The sequence below is a fragment of the Canis lupus genome, chromosome 11 (genome assembly GCF_011100685.1).
Source record: "Canis lupus familiaris isolate Mischka breed German Shepherd chromosome 11, alternate assembly UU_Cfam_GSD_1.0, whole genome shotgun sequence".
In the NCBI taxonomy this organism is placed as follows: domain Eukaryota; kingdom Metazoa; phylum Chordata; class Mammalia; order Carnivora; family Canidae; genus Canis; species Canis lupus.
Genome location: NC_049232.1, coordinates 64,242,040 through 64,264,834, shown reverse-complemented (window position 1 = coordinate 64,264,834; position 22,795 = coordinate 64,242,040). Strand labels below are relative to the sequence as shown.

The window sequence follows — 22,795 nt, the reverse complement described above, 5'->3', positions numbered from 1 at the left end:
CACATCACCTTTCTTTTCAACTTCTCAATCCTTTGACCTAACTCACTCTCAGCAGTGAAAACAAATTTCCCTAAGCCTCACTTAGCTTGCGTCATTTCAATCCTCAAAATTAAACACTGGTTCCCAGTTGCCTCTTTAAAATACGCACATGCGTGCGCATGTAATTTTTGTACTTATTACAAAAGCAACTCATGCTTGATGTGCCCTAATAGCAAAATACAGAAAAGCAAATGGGAAAAAATAAAAACAGCAACCCAAAACCAGATTACCTATTATCCAATCACTCTAAGATAATTGCTGTAAGCATTTCCATTTTTTCTGTGCTTCTGTATTTTATAAAAATGCTGTCAAACAATGTATACTGTTTTATATCTAGCTTTTTTCATTAGCAATATATTCTAAACATTTTTCAGGACATTAAATAGACTGATTTAATGAATCTATGGCTTCACCAATAAAAAATAAATTTATTATTAAAAAAATGAATCTATGGCTTCATTACAGTCCATTGAGTAGATTTACTGTAATTGACTTAATTGCCTTTTGTAAAGCAGTATTTTCTATTATAAATAACATTATAAAATATATTCCTGTGCATAATCATGTGCATGTGCCCATTTTATACTTTTTTTTTTTTTTTTAGAAGGAAGTATTCTGTATAGGTATAATTGCTTGGTTGAAGGGTACACATATTTTAAGATTTCTGAGATATATTGCTGTTTGCCTTTCTAAAAATGTGTACCCATTTGTGTTCTGAGCAGTATGGAAGAGTGTCACTATCCAAATACCTTCAGTGAGTTATAGTCTTTGCTAACTTAATGGGAAGCATAACCCAACTTGAACTTTTAATTTGAATGGTTTTGATTAATAATAGTAAAGTTGAACATTTGTTTATATATTTATCAATTGTATTTCTTCTTCTGGAAATCGACTCCATATAGTTTCCCCATGTTTATAATGTAGGGCTAATCTTTGTATCACTGAGTTATACAATCTCTTTAATGTATTAAAGATATTAATTCCTTACCTATCATAGATGTTTTTAAGTTTCATGGTGTATCATTTTTTTCCTCTATAGTATGAAAATTCTTTATTTTCAGATGGTTCAGTATATCTGTATTTCTCTTTAAGTTTTATGACTTTGCTGTTATATTTAAGAGGAATATATGTACATATATATATATATACACACACACATATTTTTCTATTTCTTTTATGATTTAGTTAAAAACGTTAACTCTGAAGTCCAACTGTAGTTTATTTTGGACTATGATATGAGTAAAAGTGTAGCTTAATTTACTTTTACATAGTTAATCCATTAGTTCAACCAAATATCCCATGAAACATAAATGCTGTCTTTGTCATTTAATAAATTTTTGTATAGTTATACTTGGAATCATTTCGGAACTTTCTGTTCTGCTTCTTTGATCTTTCTCTTCTGGCACCTGTACAGCAATATTTTATTTATTGTAGGTTTATAGTATATTTTAAAATCCGGTAGAGCAAATTTAGCCACATTATTCTTCTTTTTTCAATATTTTCTTGATGATCTTCATGCATTTATTTTTGTAGCTGAATTAGAAATTACTTTCTCAAGTTCCAAGAATACCATTGTAATTTTGATTGAAAAAATTAGTAAGTTTATAAATTAATGTGAAGGCTTACCACCTTTAACAAAGTCTGACTTCCCATTCAGGAGCATGGAATTTCTCTCCACTTATTTGAATCTTTGTCTATGCCTCATTATAAAATTCTAAAGTTTAATGAGTACTAATTATTAACAAGTACAACTTGGTATTTTATTTTAAGTTTTTGTTTCCTTATTTTGATGGAGACTTTTTAAAAATTCTTTTTTTTTTTAACTGATTATTGCTGATCCCTCTGAACTCTTTTTAGTGGTTCTTAAATAAATTCTCCTGGATTTTTCTGGGAGGAGAATCTTAGCATCTGAAAATAATTATAACCTGATTTTCTCCTTCCAACTATTTCTACCTTTTATTTATTTTTCCTGTCTTATTGCATTGATTAAAACTTCTAAAACAAGGTTAAAAATAGGAGTAAGATTTGGCAGTCCTATCTTATCCTGAATGTTTCCCAGTTAAGTAGGTTACTGGCTGGTGCTTTCAGATATCCTTTCTCATGTTATAAAAGTAAGTTTCAATTCTCAATTGTTGTTGTTTTTCAAACCCCGAACGACTGTTGAATTTTATCAAATGTCTTTTGGCATCTTTTACAATGATCATATGGTTTTTCTCCTTTGACCTATAGATGTGATGAATTATGTTAATAGGTTTTTTCATATTAAACTATCCTGCATTCCTGGAATAAACTCTACTTAGTCATTCTGTATTATTCTTCAAATGCACGGCTGGATTTGATTTGATAATATTTTATTTAGGAGTTTTGCTTCTATGTTTTTGAGATTGGTGTATAGAGTTTTTGAGAGGAGTGTCTGTGCCAGGTTTTGATTTCAGGGTTTTTCTAGCTTTCAAAAATATAATGGGATGGTCTTCATCTTGAATCAATTAAGTGACATTCCTAACATGGACATGTAGGCTCTCAGGATGGTGTGATGGAAAGAACACAAGACTGGGACTTAAAAGACCAAGGTTTAATTCCTGTCTCTGTCTCATTGACTCTGTAAATTTAGGCAACTTATTTTAACTCCCTAAACTTCAGCTTCCTTGCCCTTAAAATGGGGATTATACCCAGTTTCTGCCCCAACTAGCTTGCAAGGTGGTTGTGACAGTCCAGTGAGCTAATGAGAATGGAAACATTTTGCAGAGAAGAGAAACAACATGTAATATCTGTTCCATGTAAGGTGCTGTGTGGCATTTCACATAAATGATGTCATTACTGAGAATCCTCACTATAATCCTCAGATGCTCCAGTGACAGTGAGGACTCCTGACAGCCTTGCAGCAGTGGTCCATGGAGCAACGTCACCAGCATTACCTGGGGGGCATGGTAGGACTAGCAAGTCTCCAGCCTCTCCCATTGAACTGGAATGCATTTTCACAAGCCTTTCAGGATGATTTAGACTCACCTTAAAGTTTGAGAAGCACTGATGAATACCAAATCACAATAGTGCAGATTCCTCAGCATCAGACTAGAAATACAAATGTAGCATTTAGAAATAATTCCAGTGGTGATTCTCTTTTGTTCATCCTTCTGATATTCTGGATGAGGTGGCAGCACCACTGAGACTATAAATGTCAGTCCTTTAGAACAAATATCATGAGTATGCACACTAATTTCCAGTCCAAAGTTGACTATCTTTGGAACCTGAGTTAAAATGACCCATCAATTGTGAGTTATTTTCTAATAAGTCCAAAATTAAAAAGTAGTTTTAGTGTCTGCAGATGTGCTTTCCTCTAGGGAGACTCAATCATAGTGCATTCCCATCAGTCAGTCTGAAGGAATTTTTCAGCTGATCCTATGAGCAACCACAGACCTTTTAGTGGGGCAAGGATTAGTATGTCATTTTCATCACAAAGATTACACTAGTCATTCCTCAAGCATGTTTTGGCTTCCACCAAGAGCAAAGGACAGCATGCACTAAGCTTCATTACACACATTAATATATATACATGCATGCGCACACATGCTTAGAGAACACCTAACATCATGGTGAGAACTGAAACCATGGTGACCAAGGGATCAACAAGGATTCCCTCCGCGGGAGTTCTATAGGGATGTGTAATGCAATCGAGGTAACTGTTTGTAGGCTGTGGCTGGCAGTTGCCATGGAGACTGACAGTTGGGTGAGGGAAATCCTCCTCAGTGACGTGGTCAACAGCTGTTTTATTCCTGTGGGTCTTGAGCGCAAGCAATTTTTTGTGCTCTATATGGGAGGGAAGCACAGGTGTGACTTTGCTAAACTAGGGAAGTATACAGGAGAGAGTCCAATGTAAAAATCTTCCTAATTATGGAATTTTTCAATGATGGAGAAATGCTTTTTCTTGGTTAGATTTAAATGGACATTAAAAAAAGAACATCCATCATGTCAAAGATGTTATCATTTTAACCCAAAGTGGAGAACTTTCTGCGAATGTGAAATGATTTCACTGCATTAGAACCTACTTCCAAGTTCAGATGTTGTATTTATAAGGCTTTCTCCAGCTTCCTAGGGCAGGAATAATTGCTTCTGTAGCTGCGCACACTTGGAAATCTGTTTACATGTCTATTATCACATTTTGTAAATTATATTGTACTTTAGGTATAACCATCATGTTCATTTAACTAGTTCACCTCCCACTGTCCCCAGCTAGGACTTGGCCTATGGCTTAATCGAGTTAATAGGACAATTGTGCCTAGACCATTGGCCAATTTAAAGCATGTTTATGGGGCAGCCTGGGTGGCTCAGCGGTTTAGCACCTGCCTTCGGCCCAGGGTGTGATCCTGGAGACCTGGGATCGAGTCCCATGTCTCTCTCTCTCTCTCTCTTTCTGTGTCTCTGATGAATAAATAAAATCTTAAAAAAAATAAAGCATGTTTATGACTGTATTAATTACAGGTGTTACTGTGTAACAGATTACCACAAACTTAGTGTTTTAAAAAACATACATTTATCATCTTACAATTTATGTGGGTCACCTATCTGGCCCTAGCTTAGCTGGTTCAGAGTTTCATAAACCTGCAGTCAAGGTTTTGATGGGCTAAATTCTCATCTGTAGGCCCAAATGCAGAAAAATTTGCTTTGGAGATCATCAAGTTGTTGACAGAATTAATTTTCTTGCAGCCTGTAGGAGCCGAGGGCTTCAGTTCTATAGATTACCTACAGTTCCCCACCATGTAGCCCTCACCGTAGGAAGTTTATGATATAGCAGCTTTCTTCTTCAGGGCCAGTAGGAGGACAAGAGTGACTCTGGGGAGACAGAGTTTATATAATGCAGTGTAATTGTGGGAGTGACATCTCATCACCTTTGTTGTATTCTCTTGGTGAGAAGCAAGTCACAGATCCTGCTCACACTCAGGGAGGGGGTTATGCATGAGTGTGAACACTAGGAGTTGGGGATCACATTAGGGTCTGTCTGCTTTAACGACCCTTTGTAATGTTGCTTGTTGAACTGGCCTTTTGAGTGCACCAGGAATGTGAATACTCCATTTGAGCTTGTTAGGATGGGAAAGGAGGCACCAGTCTATCACAGAACTCTGTTATCATCCATATTTTATTCTTGCAAGAATTAAATTTCATCATAAACAGGATGTCTGAACTTTCCTCCATGCTGAATCCATGTCTCTTTAAAAAGGCTTTTTAAAAATTATATTGACCATTTTCACATTTAGAAAAACGTTGCAAAATATTCAGCTGGGATTGCAAACAAAACAGATGTTTTGGAACGCATGGGTGGCTTAGTCGGTTAAGGGTCTACCTTTGGCTCAGGTCATGATCCCAGGGTCCTGGGATCGAGTCCCAAATCCAGCTCCCTGCTTAGTGGGGAGCCTGCTTCTCCTCCTCCCTCTGCCTCTTTCCTCTGCTTGTGTTCTCTCTCTCTGTCTCTCTAATAAATAAAATCTTAAAAAAAAAAAAGTGTCTCAAAAGAATTCTAAATGTTTTTTACCTGAGTCTGTACAAAATTACCATGGCAGCTATGAGAATGTACCTCTCTGACTTGAGGGCATGTGACTGATCAAGCCCCCAGCTGTTCTGAAGTTTATCACTGCATTTAGGCCAAAGCCACACTTCCCACAGTTACTCTTGGCAAGGGAGGAGCCTGGTAGAGATACTGAAAGAGGCATGTTTCTGTGCAGTGAGGTACTCCCTGATGGGCCACTTGGTCTGAGGTGTACCCGCAATGGTGTGGCAGGCTTCCCTTAGGCCTGAGTGGCATTTTGAGACACTTTTACACAGCTCTTCTTCTTTCCTTCCTTCCCTCTCTCCTCCACTCAGGGTCAGACCTCTTACAGGGTCAGCCGGCACTCCTGGCCTCCTCTGACTCCCTTGCCATCTTTTTTCCCACAGCTGTTTCTCATAATACATTTCTGGTACATTTAATCCCATCTGGGAAGATGGCCCAGACCAATACAATCATTATCATTTACATAAGTCTGCAGCATGATTCAGTGCTGTATCTTTGAATACAGTCCCTTTCTCTCTGCCGACTCCAGGAATGGCTCGGGGTGACTGGAAAGAACACTGAATCTGGGAGACCCAAGGTAGAACCTTTGTATTACCTGCGTGACCTCAGGCCACGCTGCAGTCTCTCTCAGGCTCGTTAATCTCATCTGTAGAAGGGGAATAACACTACAAAAAAAAAAAAAAAAACAGTTATGACAGGGTTAAGATGAAATTGTGCCTAAAATCATCATGCCTGGAACACAGTTGGTGCTTAGAACGTAGTGTGTTGAGATTTTGCAAGACATAGTAAAATCGTGACACTTTTTACAAATCGAGAGGAGGCATTATCACAAGATGCATCAAGGGACATAGGGAGCATGGGAGGCTGAAAACAATCTCAAAAGACCAACTAAATCAGCATCTTTTAGTGACACATGCCCTTGGAAGCCTGGGCAGAGAAGGGGGAAAGACCGTGGGTTTTACATTCAAGGCAGTGGGAAGGAGGGCCAAGCCTTGGCAAGTCTAGAGGGATGGAGCTCGCTGGCCACTGTCTCTTCTGCCCAGCAGCAGGAGTTGCAAGAGGAGTGATGACTGTGTTTCTCATTGCTGGGGCCTTCACTCCCTTCTTCAGTTTAACCTCTACTGTACCTTCCAGATGGGATTTGTGGCTTCATCTAGTGAGATTTCGGTAGTTTCCTTGACCTCCCTCACCCTTTCCCCTTTGCAGTTCTTAACTTCCCTAAACTGCCTCTACCAGGAAACAGAATGCTTCCTTCCACCTTTAGGTATAACCAGCTAAAAGTGGAAATGCCTTTAGGGGAAGCGCATAACTGGTGTGCATGCATGTGTTGCAGCGAAAAGCTTGGTTTTGGGACTCAAACAAGTCTGCCTTTAAATCCTGTGCTCCTCCTCCTGTGGGACTCTGGGCAAGCTTCTCTCAGTGCTTCTCCTCATCTGTAAAATGGGTAAAGGTCTCTTTCTCCTATGTTGTGAGGACTGACGACCTCTTATAAGGGTTGGCCCATGAGATGGGCTCAGTAAATTGGGTCCTTCCTTTCCTTGTGTACAATATCACTTAAAACGGCCTTTCCAGTGATCCTGATAGCAATTTCAGTTCCTAATAGCAATATATAAAATTGGATGAGGGTCTCTGCGCATTTGCTCAGGTTGTGGCCATTGAGCTTCAGAAAGTGAGAGGTGCAAATGAATCCTGTGTCTAACAGCAAAGAGTAAATGGCCTTGGGCCTAGCTTTAGAAGTTGGCTTAGGGAGAAACAGATCACTCTTAAAAAAATAAGCAGGAAACAAAAAGCTTTCATATGTATAAATGTTAGAGCCATGTCAGTGTAGGCCAAAAAGCTGTTTTAAGTGGTCACAAGAAAAAAAAAAATTGAGGAGGAAGGGTAAGCAAAAACTTCTAGTTAGAACCATCCCACTTCCTTCTACCTCTTACTTTTTCTGGGAAGGGAAGCGAAGTGCTAATTGTGTGGAATCTCCCACCTCAAGTGAGGGTGGCTGTTGGAATCAGAGCTAGGGCAGGCCCTTTGCAGTATGACCAGGGGAAGAGTGGGGAAGTGGAAAGTCACCAGACACAGAATCTAAAAAAATCTAGGCTCCCATCTACAATCTGTTACTTATACTATCTGTGAGACTTGGAGCAAGTCACTTTATCTCTCTGAACTTGTTTCATTATCTGTAGAATGGGTTTAACAAGATAAAACATAACACAGGGCTGTTATGAGTGGAATAATGAATGTATATGAACGTTCTTATAAATTACTGTGTCAATGTCAGCTATTTATTAGAATACTATGTACTATCATAGCCCACCTGGGTTAGAACCTACTTATGGTTATTATTGAAAAGTGTCTTTAAATCACATAGTCATGAGAATCCAGAATAACTGGGGGCATCATATAGTGGATGACAAGGAAGAGGAGGATGATGATTATGGCAACATTTGCATGACTCAAAGTGGCAATTTCTATACAGAAGGAATTTATAAAAATTTTTTAAAAAAATTTTATTTATTCATGAGAGAGAGAGACACACACACAGAGAGGCAGAGATACAAGCAGAGGGAGAAGCAGGTTCCTTGCAGGGAGCCTGATGTGGGACTTGATCCTGGGTCTCCAGGACCACCCTGGGCTGAAGGTGGTGCTAAACCACTGAGCCACCAGGGCTGCCCTATACAGAAGGAATTGGAGAGAGCAATTGGACTGGGAGCAGATGCTAAGAGACCTGCCTGGAAGCTGCCCTTCAATAGCATAACTCTGTGTTCACACATATCATGCATTTTTTTCATTTGGGGCAGGCTAGGGGAAATGTTGGCGAAGGTAATAGAGAGATGGGGCCAAGGGAGAGTTGAGTCTAAATGTCTATAAAACTTTTTATTTTTTTTATTTTTTATTTATTTTTTTTAAAGTTTTTTTTTTTAATTTTTATTTATTTATGATAGTCACAGAGAGAGAGAGAGAGAGAGAGAGAGAGAGGCAGAGACACAGGCAGAGGGAGAAGCAGGCTCCATGCACTGGGAGCCCGATGTGGGATTCGATCCTGGGTCTCCAGGATCGTGCCCTGGGCCAAAGGCAGGAGCCAAACCGCTGCGCCACCCAGGGATCCCTATAAAACTTTTTAAATAGAAATCTTAGCTCCTCTGTTTAATTTGAGCCTCACACCGACCCTTCCATTTCTTTCCCTATTTTGCAAGGAAACTGAAGTTCAGAGGGGCTAGTTAGCTTGTCTAAGGCCACACAGCTCACAGGTTTGAGTAGGGATTCCATGTCAGGCCTGGCTTGATGCATCTGAGACAGTGCATAGAGGTGAGCAGCACAGTCCCACAGAGTTGGACATCATCGCTTCTCTTGCATTCAAAGGGGAAGTAACTAAAGCCCAGAGGAGTGCAATGAATAGCTTGAGCCCACACAACATTAGAAGCCATCGAGGACCCTAGAAGCTGGATTTCCCCATTCCCAGAACATGTCCTGCTTCACTCTGGCTGCGCCCTAAGACTGCTCTCTGGTCCTGCCCCCTTCCCCCCTGTCCCTTTTTCTTTTTAAAAAATTAATAAAAGGCAGCCAAGCAATGGCTAATGGGCTCATGAGAGGTTAAGAAGCATACTTGTGAGGCAATCACAAGATCGCTTTCAGCGAAACACATGATCTTGGTAACAAAAGGAATACAGAAATAAATTTCTTTGAATGCTCTTCAACCTAATCAGCCCTGATGCTGCTAAACTGTTCCTGACATTCTCTGGTCCCCCCTCCTTTAAAGCCCCAAATAAAGCATAATGAAATAAGCTATAAGCATTTGGGGGTTATTCAACTCTCTGAAGTGCTTGAGGATGCAATTTGTAGGCAAGATGTTAAGGAATTAAAAAAAAACACACACACAAAACTGGCCGGTGCCAAGCCGCATTGTACCAATTTCTCCATGGCCCTGCTGCATGTTAGGTATGCATATGGTCCACACATTTCTCAAAAACATACCCCCAGGTGTCAGAGCCCGTTCTTTAGAGCATATCAACTAAATGTGGAGAGACGGGTGTGCTGAGGAAATAAAAAATAAAACCACAGCTGCTCCTTAGAACATTGCTGTAGTTTGGAGCTTGGTGTAGGCTGCAGTGTTCTTGTCTGGAGCACTACAAATGCAGCATCTAAAGCATGGGCTCCTGGAGGGCAGGATGGAAGGCCCTGCCTCTTCATCCCCTGGCTCAGCATGGGACACAGCACAAAATAGGGGCTCAGAGAATTTGAGGCAAAGAAATGAATAAGCGAGCAAGGCTAGCCATGAGATTGGTACCAGGACAGAAAAGCTAATTAAAATGAGCCACAATCCCAGCCCCATGGCCTTCTCAGCCACTTCCCGAAGAACTGGCTGCACACACGGTGAAAGAGAGACAAGGAATGACCTTGGAAGACATGGGTAGGACCAGCAGGATTGAGTTTGAACTTCTTTCTTTTTAATGAGATTGTTGTCGAGCATCTAGGGCAATGTTTGATACACAACAGGCATGCATTTCATTTGTTCAAAATTTGTTCAGTAACCCTACAATGTGCCAGAAGTCCTGTCATAAGCTAGTGGTGGAAAAGCCACTTCCTTCAAGGAGCTCAAAATTCAGTGACCATGAGGAACTTTATTACCATTATTGAATTATCCAGATAGCCCCTTTGGAACAAATTATTTTTCTTCATTGAGTGATGAGGAAGTCTAACTTCAGAGAAGCTCCATGGCCAGATACCCTATAGCCCTAACTGCCAGTGCTTCTAGTGGAACTCAGCCACAGAAGTCACCCATGGGCAACTCACAGATCAGTTCCGCCTCAACACGTTTTGTTTGGGTGCCTGTTGTTTGTCAAGAAGGAAAGCATGGATTGGGAATGCCTTTACACAGGGCATGTGCTTCCCAGTTCCCTTAGTCCCTCTACTCTCAAGGTCTAACCCATGAGCTGCTAAGTGTGTCATCCTGGCTCGGATTCACTGTTTCCACATGTGGTGCTCTTTCCAGTGCACTTACAGCTAAACTACCACCAACCTCGGGCAGGGCCAATGCTCAGATCTCTCTGGGTCTTTTCTGACCCAGCGCTGATGGTCACCACTCTCCCTGTTAGTTTGTTCAACCCCATGGGCTGTCAGCTTTCGATTGAGTAGACCAAAATTACTTGAAGCAAGCACAGATTCTGGTATAGTTTCTGGGTTTTTCTGGGGGCAGGGCCCATGATGATGGTGGTGATGGTAGTGGGGACTTTGTATGGCACAGACTTGGCACATACTAGATGTTTGGTCAGTGTATCTCAAATAAAAGAAAAATATTTTGAAGCTAGAGTTCCAATTAAAAAGAAAAAGAGGTTTTTTCCCTTCTTTTCAGAGTAAGGAGCATTCCTAGGACTCTATTCAGTTCACTTTCAGCAGTTCTCTAACGGAAAGGGTGGGTAGCTGGTATTATATCCTCCAAAATGTTTCCATGCTGAGGTCATCTCTTCCATTTAAGGTACTGTGGGAGCTCTGGGGTCTCCATCAATCACAGGGAAGTGAGCTGGAGAAAATGTCAATCTCCCTCCAGGAAACTCACATTGCCCTTGGATGTCCATGCTAAGCCTGGCTTGGACTGCTTTGGGTATGGGCAGGAGTGGAATCCGGTCTAGAATTGTCCTTGGGGGAGGCAGGGCTTCCCTGGGACCATTAAGAAGGATGGCCCACTACTGTGCTGTAGCTGAGTGTACAACCTGTCTGCCCCATTCCCACTTAGGTGACGTAATAAGGAGCTAAGTGAGTTCCAACATGTGCCCAGAGCTCACTGAATACAGAAGGTGCCCAGTGGGCCAAAATCAGTCAAGTTGAGGTGGAATCGCCTGATGTGTAAGAAAGCATGAGGGTTTGGAATCAGACTACCTGGGTTAGAATCTGGTTCTACTACTTCTAAGTCCTGTGACTTTGGGTACATTAATGTCTCTGTGCCTCAGTTTCCTTACTTGTAAAATGGGGGATGATGATAGCACCTACCGCATAGGGTGTTTTTTTGAGGATTTGATTAGCTATTCCACATGGTGGCTTAGGACAGTGTACCTTGAAGCACTCCATGTGTGTAGCTATTATCCATCTTTCGAGATCCCCCTCAAGCCTACTTCTGAATTAGCTCTGATCTACAGAGAGCAACCGACTTCCAATGACCCATCAGTGATGTGACTCCTTTATTTTATTTTATTTTATTTTATTTTATTTTATATTTTATTTTATTTTATTTTATTATTTTATTTTTGATGTGACTCCTTTAGTTGTTAGCAGTTGATGCAAGGACAGCATTTCTATTTTTTTTTTTATAAATGACAGCTGGAGATGGCTTCATTACCCATATGGTGTATTCCCAGAAAGGCACCCACCTCTGTCTGTGGATATGTTTGCTTTGTGTTGACAAAAAATGAGTAACATTACTCATCTTTTCTTTCTGCCTAAACTGTCAGGAAATCTAGAATGTTGCCCACTGCCTCTCTTGAGGGCTCCAAAGCGTCTATTTCTTCCATTTCCTTCAAATGGAATATTTATCTTAAACTAGGGTTTCTTAATTTTTTTCATAGAATCACTAAAAATAGTCATGTATAGTGACCAAGGGGAATCTGGAGATTTTTGTCTTTGGAATCCAGAAGCCTGAATTGCCTTCTAAATTTTGTATTTTAACTTGAAAATCTATGCATGTCTTGCACTTCAGCCCATTCTGTATCTATGTTTGTTCCAAGATTCAGTGTTTTGAATTGTCAGTCTTTAAGTAGGACTCATGTTCTGGGCAGGTGCTCCTCTGATTTTATGACTCCTTATGATAGCAGGAGTGCTGTTCATCAAGTATTTGTGGTCCTGCCTCCTCCAAGGCATGTTGTAGGACTGCGTGTCCCTGTCTGCCTGAAGTCAGACCATGTGACCAGCCTGACAATGGGAAGCATTCCAGCTCTGGCCAGTGTGCGGTTTGCCATGTTACTCTGCTGTGGAGAGGCAGGAACGAGGGCTACGAGGAAGCTTCCATCAGCTAGCTGGGTCACCGTGTGACTGATGAGCCAAGTTCTTCTACTGGACTGGGCTGGGCGGGCTGGGTAAAAAAAGAAGTAAATGCTGTTGTTAATAGCCAGTGGGAGTGATGGCTGTTGGTCATCCTTATATGACATAGCCCATCCGGACGAACATTCCCTTCCTCCCCTTCGGTGCCCATCAAGTTTCTGAAGGGGAGCCCATCTTCCATTTTGAAAGAGTGGCCTTCAACATCTTCCTTAGAGTCACACATTTTGGAAGATGTGGAACACAGATGAGAAATGAAAAATTTCAAATGCTGATTCCCTGCACCGCCACCCCCTCACTTTCCCAGAAAGAGGATTCTCCTCCTCCTCCTCCTCCTCCTCCTCCTTCTTTCTTCTTCTTCTTCTTCTCCCTCCTCCTCCTCCTCCTCCTCCTCCTCCTCCTCCTCCTCCTCCTCCTCCTCCTCCTCCTCCTTCTTCTTCTTCTTCTTCTTCTTCTTCTTCTTCTTCTTCTTCTTCTTTTTAAGGATTTTATTTATTTATGAGAGAGAGAGTGAGTGAGAGAGAGAGAGAGCATGAGCAGGGGAGATGGCAGAGGGAGAATCAGGCTCCCCACTGAGCAGAGAACCTGATGCAGGGCTCGATCCCACGACCCTGGGATCATGACCTGAGCCGAAGGCAGATGCTTAACTGACTGAGCCACCCACGCGCCTCAGAAAGATTATCATTCTTCATCTTTAAAATACAACAGATAGTATGAGATTTGTGAGTCATTCTCAGGCTTAGAGACTCAATAGATAAGACTAAAATCAGCCTGTCACTTGTGAATTTTTGGAGCCTATCACTCATTTCACAGTTATTTATCTACTAAATGACCAGGATGACATACTGTCCTGAAAGTGTGAATTCTAAGTTTGGGGTCATAAACCTCATAAACCTCAACGGGTCATAAACTGTTGGCTTCTGGTTGCAGTATTGTGCCTAGAATGTAGTGGGTGCTTGGCAAGTGGTAGGGTGAATGGGTGTCCCTTCACAGCCTGGTGGTGTCAACCCACAGTCCCTTCAGCTGCTTGCATCTTGCTGGAGCATTGATTTCATTTTGTCACTTTGTTTTATAGCTTCCTGTTGATATGTTAGTCCCTCTGACTTAAACATTAACCCCTCTGTACAGGAACTAGATCATTTTAATCTCTGAATCTTCCAATGGGAGTAAACTCAGTTTCTGCACCCAGCAGGTGTTCAACAAATGCTGGCTGATTGGATTGAATTGGGTGGCAAGTTAGTCTAGTTTAGAAGCCAAGGATCCCGCAGCGTGTCCTCTCCTACTATGCACGGATTCCCCTTGTGCTGACCCTAATTCTCAGCCGGAGCTCACTCCCGTCTCTCTGTTAGGACCTTCTCACCTTGGTCAGTGCGGTCCCTGAGATATGTCATGTGGGCAAAGTACAGCAGCAGCCTGACTCCTCCTGTCTCTCCTTTCCCAGGGAGGCTGTGCCCAGGAAAATGAAAATGGCCTCAGCCCCTCATTTACAAAGTGCTACAGGATTCCTACTGCCCCGACTGGTAGGATCGGAGCATCTCTCGGGGAATTTGCATATGTCTAAAGCCTCCAGCTGCATGGTTGGAATAGTTGGAGGCTGTCCGGTCTCACTGTGTCTCCACATGACTGGCTGGGACTTGCGTCTAGCGTGGCGGTCTGAGGGGAGTAGGACTCGTTACAGGGCATCTGGCTTCCCTTAGAGCAGGGTTTCTCAACCTTGGCGCTAGTAACATTGTGGGCCATTCTGTTTTGGGGGTTGTGTGTGCACTGTAGGATGTTTAGCAACATTCCTGGCCCCAGTCCATTAGTAGCAGCCCCTCTTCCCCCTGCCAATTTGTGACAACCAAAAACTGTCTCCAGACATTGCCAGATGTCATCTGGGAAGCAAAATTGCCTTGCGCTGAGAACCATTGCCCGAGACTGAGTATTGTAAGATGCCCAGGTGGAAGTTGCCAGGCTCCTTATGACCTGGCCCTGGAAGTTAGGCAGAGGCACTGCTTTCTGCTGGTCCCAAGCAAGCTCCAAGGCCAGCCCGGGTTCAAGAGGGAAAGGAATATATGAGGTCATGAATATTGGGAGATATGGTTCATGAGTGGGGGAGTCACCTTAGGAAACCAGATGTTTGTTGACAGGATACTGAGGGAAAACAGTGTTCCAAGACTCTCTTTATGCTTATTGTCAGCTCCTTTCAACGACTCGCTGCTCTCTGCTCACTTTGTCCCCATTTCTGTGAAAGGCACTGGATAAAATGCAGCCTAAGTCACGCTCCTGCTTACGGAGGGGAGACAGACCCGTAACTGGAGGTTTTCAGGGTGGTGGGGTGTGTGAGAGGATAGCGAGTGCAAGGTGTGAAAGGAGCATGGGGAAGGGGCGCTCGTTCTGTAGGGGAGCTCACAGAGGGCTTCCTAGACGAGGCGGCCCTGAGCTGAGACTCCAACGATGAGGACTCAGTCCAGCAGGTGAGGTGGGAAGGGCATTGCCGGGTGAAAGCACAGTGCGAGGAACAGCGGGGCACACACATGTGCATGCTCTGTCCACGGGCCCTTGGTGTGTAAGTGTGGGGCTGGGTGAGGTGGGAGCTGATGCTGGCAAAAAGGACAGGATGCAGTGGCCCTGTGAAGCCAGCTAAAGAGTGTGGACCTGACGCCTATCAGAGTCCTGGCTATTGGCTTACCGGTTCCTGGTCCCTAGGAAACGAGGTTCTTTCTGGTGCTTGGGAGTCCACATGTCCCTTTGGTTCTTGCTCTCTACCTCTGCAGCGTGATCTCTTTCAGAGGACCAGCAGCCAACCAGCAGGGACACTTCGGACCCATTTGAGGGATAAGGTGGAGGATTTGGACCCTCCAAGTGGAGGGGGCCTCCGGATAAGAGAGATCAGGATGCTGGGCAGATACCTGGCTAGACTTGGATTGAAATCCTTAAACATTCACTCCCTGGGCTAGGCTACAGCTACCAAATGAACGCCTTTGCTGTTAAAGGAAAAAAAAAAAAAAAAAAAAAAGGAAAAAGAAGCCTCCAATTTACTGAAGTCCAAGGCACAGTGTTTTTAATTGAGAAAGGATTTCCACATGGATCTACCCATGGGAAGCCCACACTAATAAATGTACCCTTTGTTCTCAGGATGGAGTTCCAGCTTCTTTGCATGGTATACTGAGCATTTCCCAATCTGAGCCCAGCTTCCTTTTCTATTTTCTAGCCTCATCTTTTCGCTGTTAGCAGCACCACACCCATAGTGAAATCCTTGTCCTTCCCGCAAAGGCCGGCACAGGGAACCTTTTTTCATGGCGCCCTCTCTCCTTGATGCACCTCCTTTCTCTTTTTTGTCTAGCGACTCCTACTCATTCTTTGAGATCTTGATGATTGACTTGGCACCCATCTCTGAGCACCTCTGATGAGCCAAATGCCGTGCTATGGCTAGGGGGCACAGTGATGAGTAGGACACGGTCCTTGACCTCAAAGAGACCGCAAGGGTTACTTTCTCTGTGAAAATATCTTTAATCCCTTTGGTAATTCCCAAAGCATGCTCTTAGGGTCTCTGTTACACCACCAATTACAATATGTTGCAGTTATTTGTAAGTCTGACTTCCTCCTCATTCTAAGAGGACGGAGACCACACCTGATTTGTTCATTGTTGCTCATGTTCACGATACCTCGTTCATGTCTGGGTAACAGTCAATACATATTTTTAAGTCAATTAATAAATGAACGAGTGGTGAATGAGTAAGTAAGTACAGCTTCTTGGTACTTAAGCATATGGATTTTCACCAGTATGTAGCTCACAGTGCTGGGCCAGGAGAGTGATTTTCCTACTCTGTGGACGTGTTCTGAAGATTTCTATACACGCACTTCACCTCAGAAAGCTCTTAGTGGAAGAACAGGTTTTTGACACACAGCCAGTAAACCCAATAGAGTCAAGGTGCTTTCTTTAAGAGGATTAATGAATAAGGACTTAAGAGAAGGGATGGGTGAACTGGTTACTAACAAGTAAGAACCAGCCGTCAGCTCAACCCTATTTTGGGAACAAACCAAACCAGAATCTTTAAGGTTGAGCTTGGCTTGGTTCAATTAATCCTTCTCCTTCGCTTTGTGCTTCTGCTGCTCCCACACCCACCACAGCCTCTCACTCATCTCTTTTGAATCATGAGTCACGAGCCAGTAGCACCTCCACACTCTGTTCTCTGTTGGGCCTGGTGTTTTCCTTACTTTGCTGTCGTATGAGGACAGAGGGCTTGGGGTGGAAGGAGGGACTCAGATAAATAAGCCACTTTGAGTCTTTCATGGGGAACGAAGGTCGGAGGGGGCCTCAGGATTCACAGTGAAAGGAAGATGCAGAGGAGGAAGGAGACATAGGTTGGATGGGAATCAGGGGGGAGAAAGGAAGGTAGGCGATGTTAGTGGGGGAATGTGAGCCACCGGAGCCAGATGAGGAGCCAGATGAGGAGGTTTGCAGCAGGTGGGTGAGGGATCGCAGGCAGAGTGAAGACACAGCTGGGTACTTTTTACCTCTTCTCCATGGGTGAATTCCTAGGCAACTTTCAGGATCCAAGCTGAATGCTCCTTCCTTGTGAAACCTTCTCTGGCTTCTCCGGTGTGCTCTGAATTGCTGGCATCCCTCAGTTCCCTCCTCCATTGTGTCATTTCACACACTGGTCCCGTCTTTCTCCGTCACTGTCTCTTCTAGACGGTGAGCGCTCAAAGGGCTGCGGCTTGGCATACCCTGACACTGACCATCTTTTCCTAACCCCAAATTGAGTCATGTGGCCTGGCACAGTGTGCACCACGTGGCCTAAGCCAGGCACAGAGCATCTGAAATGAGGACCATCTTAGAAAATCTGGGACACATGGTAAAAACGTGCTTAAGACGCCCTGTGCACCAAGTCAGTGGAATTTAATAGTATTCATTTTATTGTCTTTCCCTCCAAATTCCTGGGTTTCTGCCTTCCCTAATATGAAGATGCACTTTGCTGAAATGATTCATTTTATAAAATTCCTGCAGGCCAAACAAGAAGAGGCAAGCATTTAGCTTCAACGGAAATGTGTGATCTGGAAATCTGGGGTTTTGGTTCCAGTTCAGTTTATAGGTTTAGCTAGTTTCAAAGTGCTTTTTCTAACCAGGATATCAGGCAGAAAAGGAGTGCCAACAGACCCAGTGTGCAATTATTGAGCCCCTACTGTATACCAGACCCTTTCACTTACATTATTCCATTTAGAACCATCCTAGGAGACAGGTAGGTATCAGTCACATTCTGGCTCTTCGAGCTATGCCAGAATCATTCCGGCGCTAATCACCCACATCACAATCCAGACAGTCCATAAAAACTAAAAAGAGCCTTTGTTTGTTGAGAATCTAAGGTTAGTGGCAGCTCTTGTTGCCTTCATAGATGGCCTAGAATCCCTCTTCTGAGACACTGGAGGGCAGTGTGGTATAGTGGTTTGAGCTTGGGATTTAGAGTAGGAGCATTTGGGTGTGAGTTTGAAAGCTGTGTGGCCTTGAGCAAATTAAGCAACCTCTCTGAGTGTTAATTTCCTTGTCCCAAAATGGGGATGATCACCGTAATCCATACCTCACCAGGCTGTTGTAAGGTTCAAATGAAAAATGGATCTGGGAAATGCTTTGTAAACTGTGAAGAGCTGAATGCATGATTCTAATGTGATTGTAAGTACATAATTGGGAGAGGGTGTGGGGTCCAAGGCCCTTTCTGACCAAAAAATTATTGCTCTCGAAACTCCCTTAAGGATCATCCTCCTTGACTCTGGAGTTTCTTCTCAGGATTCACATACACCCTATAGGAACCCATTGCTCAAATAAGCCTGTATTCCCTGTGTTGGGGGTGGGGAGGGGTAACCCAGGTACAAATGGGGGGACCATTTGTCGGTTTCATCTAGTCTTATAAAGGAAAGCAAGTTGTTCAGGATCCAGGACAGGTTTATTTGGCTGGAGAAGAGGAAGGGATGGGTGCCAAGCCTGGATGTTCTGGGAGGCCAGGTGAACACAAGGGCTCTGAAGACTCCAGCCTTGGGGCCTGCACTTTGCTAGAAGGAGAAGGGCAGAAATCAAAAGTGACCCCTGGTTGGAAGATGAATGTGGGCCATCAGAGAGTCTTGAGGCAGGGATGAGCTTTGTTGGTCTTCTCGTCATCCACATTGCTTTCTTGTCTTCAGTCGTTCAAGAATGTTGCCATGTCTTCGTGACCCCTCTACTATATTTCATTTGATGGATTTCTTTGTATTGATTGGCTGACTTGAGTAAATCCAGCCTCATCCGAACCAAAGATATCTGTGAGATCAAATTCTAACTATTAAAATAAGAAAAATACCTGTTCACGTACCACCTGAAATGACCCTACAGACCACCAGTTTCTGACTTTGTTAGAAACTTGTGTTTCAGATGATGCTCCCCCCACCCCAACTCCACAGCCCATCTGAAGACAGAGTCTGTTCTGCAACATCTTCAACAGGTAGTTACCTTGCATCTGTTTGCATATCTCTAGTAACATGGAGCTCACTGTCTTAGGGCAGCAATGACAGTTCTTCTGTGGATTGTACCCAAAATTTCTTACCTGTGATTCCACCCACTGGCTTTAACTCTTGTGTCATGTAGACTATATCTATTTTCACTTCCCTGCATAGCTCTTTAGAAATATGAAGCCAACTTTCAGTTACCCCACACTTCAGCCAGGCTGGACATCCATAGTTCTGTTCAATGACATGATTCCCATCCAGATGACATGGTTTTAAGTATTCTTTTTTTTTTTTTTAAAGATTTATTCATTCATGAGAGACACAGAGAGCGAGAGAGGCAGAGACATAGGCAGAGGGAGAAGCAGGCTCCCTGCAGGGAGCTGATGTGGGACTCCATCCCAGGACCCCAGGATCATGACCTGAGTCAAAGGCAGACACTTAACCACTGAGCCACCCAGATGCCCCGGTTTCAAGTGCTCTTGACATATTTTGTCACTCTTCTCTGACAAGACTCTAATTTTGGAGTTATTTTTTAAAATATCACTTCCAGGGTCACCTGGCTCAGTGGGTTGAGTGTCCAACTCTTGATCAGCTCAGGTCATGATCTGAGGGTGGGGAGATTGAGCCCCAAGTTGGGCTCCACACTTGACATGGAGCCTGCTTAAGATTCTTTTCCTCCTTCTCCTCCTTGCTCCCAAATAATAAAAATAAAATAAAACTTCAAGCATGGAACACAATCCCCCAGGTGTAGTCTGGACAAGTAAGGTTGAATGTGAGTATCCCCTACCTCATTCTAGATATGCTGCCACTATTAATGCTGCTTTAAAAAATGCCCTCTTACTAATATATCTATCAAGAGTCAGTAGGTCCTGTGCAAAATAATTTGCTTTTACAACAGCGCAGATGCCTTGCTATAAGTAGACATACTCTCTCATCTCTCTCATGTGCCCACCCTGAAGCCAATAGAAGAAGGCATTTGTGGGCTAATTGACTGCCATCCTGAGCAGCATTCTCTAAATGCTTATGCAAGTGTCTCAGTAAAAATATATTGAGCAAGCATCTCTAAATGTGTACATTTCTTTACTTATAAATTATATAACATACAATTTAGCACGTGTAAAAATCAGAAATTTTAAAGTATGAGATAATCAGATATGAAAATTTTAATATATCCACCCTCACCTTACTGGATTGTCTTGCAGACTACCTGGGGATGTTTACTCCCAGAATTCAGACTACCCAGTGGCCTTCTGCTAAACAAAGCCAATCTCTGTATGAAAGAACTAAACTCCCAGTTATGATCACTCTAGCACCATGCTTAAATTAACTGTTTTTCAGACTTCCCAGAGAGTGACAGCGACATGCTTAGGTATGTACTCAGAAGAATTAAAGCAGAGAAGGGGGGGGGGGGTCATCTCTACCCACCAGTCCCATTCCCATTCACCGCCCTTATTTTGCTTTCTCCACACAAATATCCCAACTTTCCCTTTCCCCATGGCTTCATCTGTCTTCTACTCTGCATCCTTTGTGCATTTTATCTCAAAGGACCAGAGATGTCTTTGGAATGCACAGAAGTGTGATGACATGCTGAAGAGGTAATTGTGATTTTGGGTGCCAGAGAAGTAAGGAGGAATCTTTGAAATAAGATTCCTTCCGACGTCAAAACCCCAAGGAACAAACTGGAAGTGATCTGGCCTTGGCATGAGTTCAGAGGAGCGTGAACAGAAGGAGGGTAGATGTAAAGTCACTCTGTGGGGAGAGGCTGGAACCACTGTCTGGCTTTAACCAGGAGAAGAGGGGGTGGGGGCATCAGGGGTATCTTCAGATGCTCAAAGAGAGTTAAGCAGATGGGGCCCTTGGGTATATCAGAGGGGTCTCTTGGGTTCAATATAAGGAAAATAGTCACAGCTCTCTAAAGACTGGCTGGACTGTGAGAGCCAGGCTTTTGCTTTGCTGGAGGATTTTAAGTGTGAGTTAGGCAAGCAGCTGATGGGAGGCTAGAAGGCTGACAAGTCCCCTTGAATCCTAGTATTCTGAGCTACAGGACAGAGTGGGATATTGACCAGAGGGACTCCAGTTTCACCTGATACCCCCGTGATTCCCTGAGGGGCCTGGCTCCCCTGCTTGGAGTTCTGACATCTCCACTCCTTTCTGCAGGCACGAGGTTGCCCCCTTTTGTGAGGCCAGGGACTAACAGGGTAGGTTGATCTGGAGCACCTTTGGTATGGCACGGAGCCCTGGTAGATGACCACCTGCCATAGCTGAGGCAGAGTTAGCTGGGTGTGCACGAGCTTTCAAGGGACACAGCACCCACATTACTTTTGCCCTCAGCGGGCACCTCTATTCTGGATGTTTCCTTATGAGTTTCTTCCTTGAGTCATTAAGAAAGGTAAGAGATCTGAGAACCTCTGGGCGACTTTCTCTTTCCTGAAGATAAGAAGAAGACATTGAGCATCATCCCTCTTAGGCCAGTCTCACCTCCTATTGGCAGCCTTGGATCCTTTGGAGTCTGGGTCAACACAGTCTGCTAATCTGGCCTCAGGAATGGCCTGGGGATCCATTGGTCCCCTCTGCGTTTTTTCTGTGTCCAGGACAGTCACAAGAGCATCTTGCTATTTGCTCTTCTGGCCCCCAGACTCTCTCCGTAGAGTGAACATCCTGAAAAATAATGTGATTACATCCTGTTCTCTATACACAAGATAACCACCCACACCCAGCCCTTTGTGATGTGATGTGCAACCTCCCCTGCTTCCTCTTCATGCAGGAGCCCCTTCTTGCCACACCTTCTCTATACCCCCTGCTATGGGGACTCCAGATCTTTGCTTATGTGGTTTTGGTTTTTCAGAATACCCCGTCCACCTCTTCTGCTTGGGAAACTCCTGATCCTCACTTAAGACCTTTTCAAATGTCACATTTTCATTGAAGTCTTCCTTGACCCTCCCAGACAGAGTGAGAGGGGAGTTTTAGTTGGCTGCTTTGAGTCCTCCTAGCCAGCCTCTGCTGTGTTTCACCTGCCTGGTGGTAAGCCCAGTTCTGTGGCTCATGCGTGTGTGCTCACCAACTGCAGGGACGGAGCTGTGCTTATGGTGGCACTTTGTGCTCAGGAAGTACTAGTCACAGGAGTGAATAATCACATCCCTAGCCTATAATTCATTGACTTTCTGACTGTCTTATAAAGAGGCATGATATTAGGCTTGCCCTTTAGAAGTCAGCAGAAACGGCCTCCCATTTTCTCCAGAACTATTGATCTGCAGCAGAGAGAGTACTGTATTACTTTGCAAAGGGCTATTGTAACAGTATCACAAACTGAGTGGCTTAAGCAACAGAAACGTATTGTCTCACAGTTCTGGAGACCAGGAGTCTGAGATCAAGGTGTCGGCGAGGTTGATTTTTCTCCAAGGACTATGAGAGAGAATCTGTTCCATGCTCTTCTCCCAGCTTCTGGTGGTTCGCTGGCAACCTTTGGAGTTCTTTGGCCCACAGGAGCCAATCTCTGACTTTATTTTAACATTATGTTCTTCTCGCATTTGTGTCCAAATTTTCTTTTTTTAGTAGGGCGCTAGTCATATTGGATTAGGGCCCACTCTAATGACTTCATTTTAACTTGATTACCTCCATAAAGACCCAAATGGGGTCATACCGAGGAACCAGGGGGTAGAGCTTCAGTATGTGATGTTTTGGGGGGACACAATTCGGCTCATAGCAAGTACCATGTCACTGGGAACATGACTTCGC

General features: G+C 43.5%; 2 long non-coding RNA genes across 2 annotated transcripts in view; one reads left to right on the top strand and one right to left on the bottom strand.

The window, feature by feature from the left end:
* The window catches only part of LOC102152291, a 97,014-nt gene that overhangs the window by 16,119 nt on the left and 58,100 nt on the right, over positions 1 to 22,795 (top strand). The gene's annotated exons all lie outside the window — the stretch shown is intronic.
* On the bottom strand, positions 18,507 to 21,712 carry LOC119873970. The gene is made up of 2 exons (XR_005367122.1): positions 21,539 to 21,712; positions 18,507 to 18,875 (listed from the first exon to the last, which is right to left on the bottom strand). It is a non-coding gene; the product is annotated as an uncharacterized LOC119873970 (long non-coding RNA).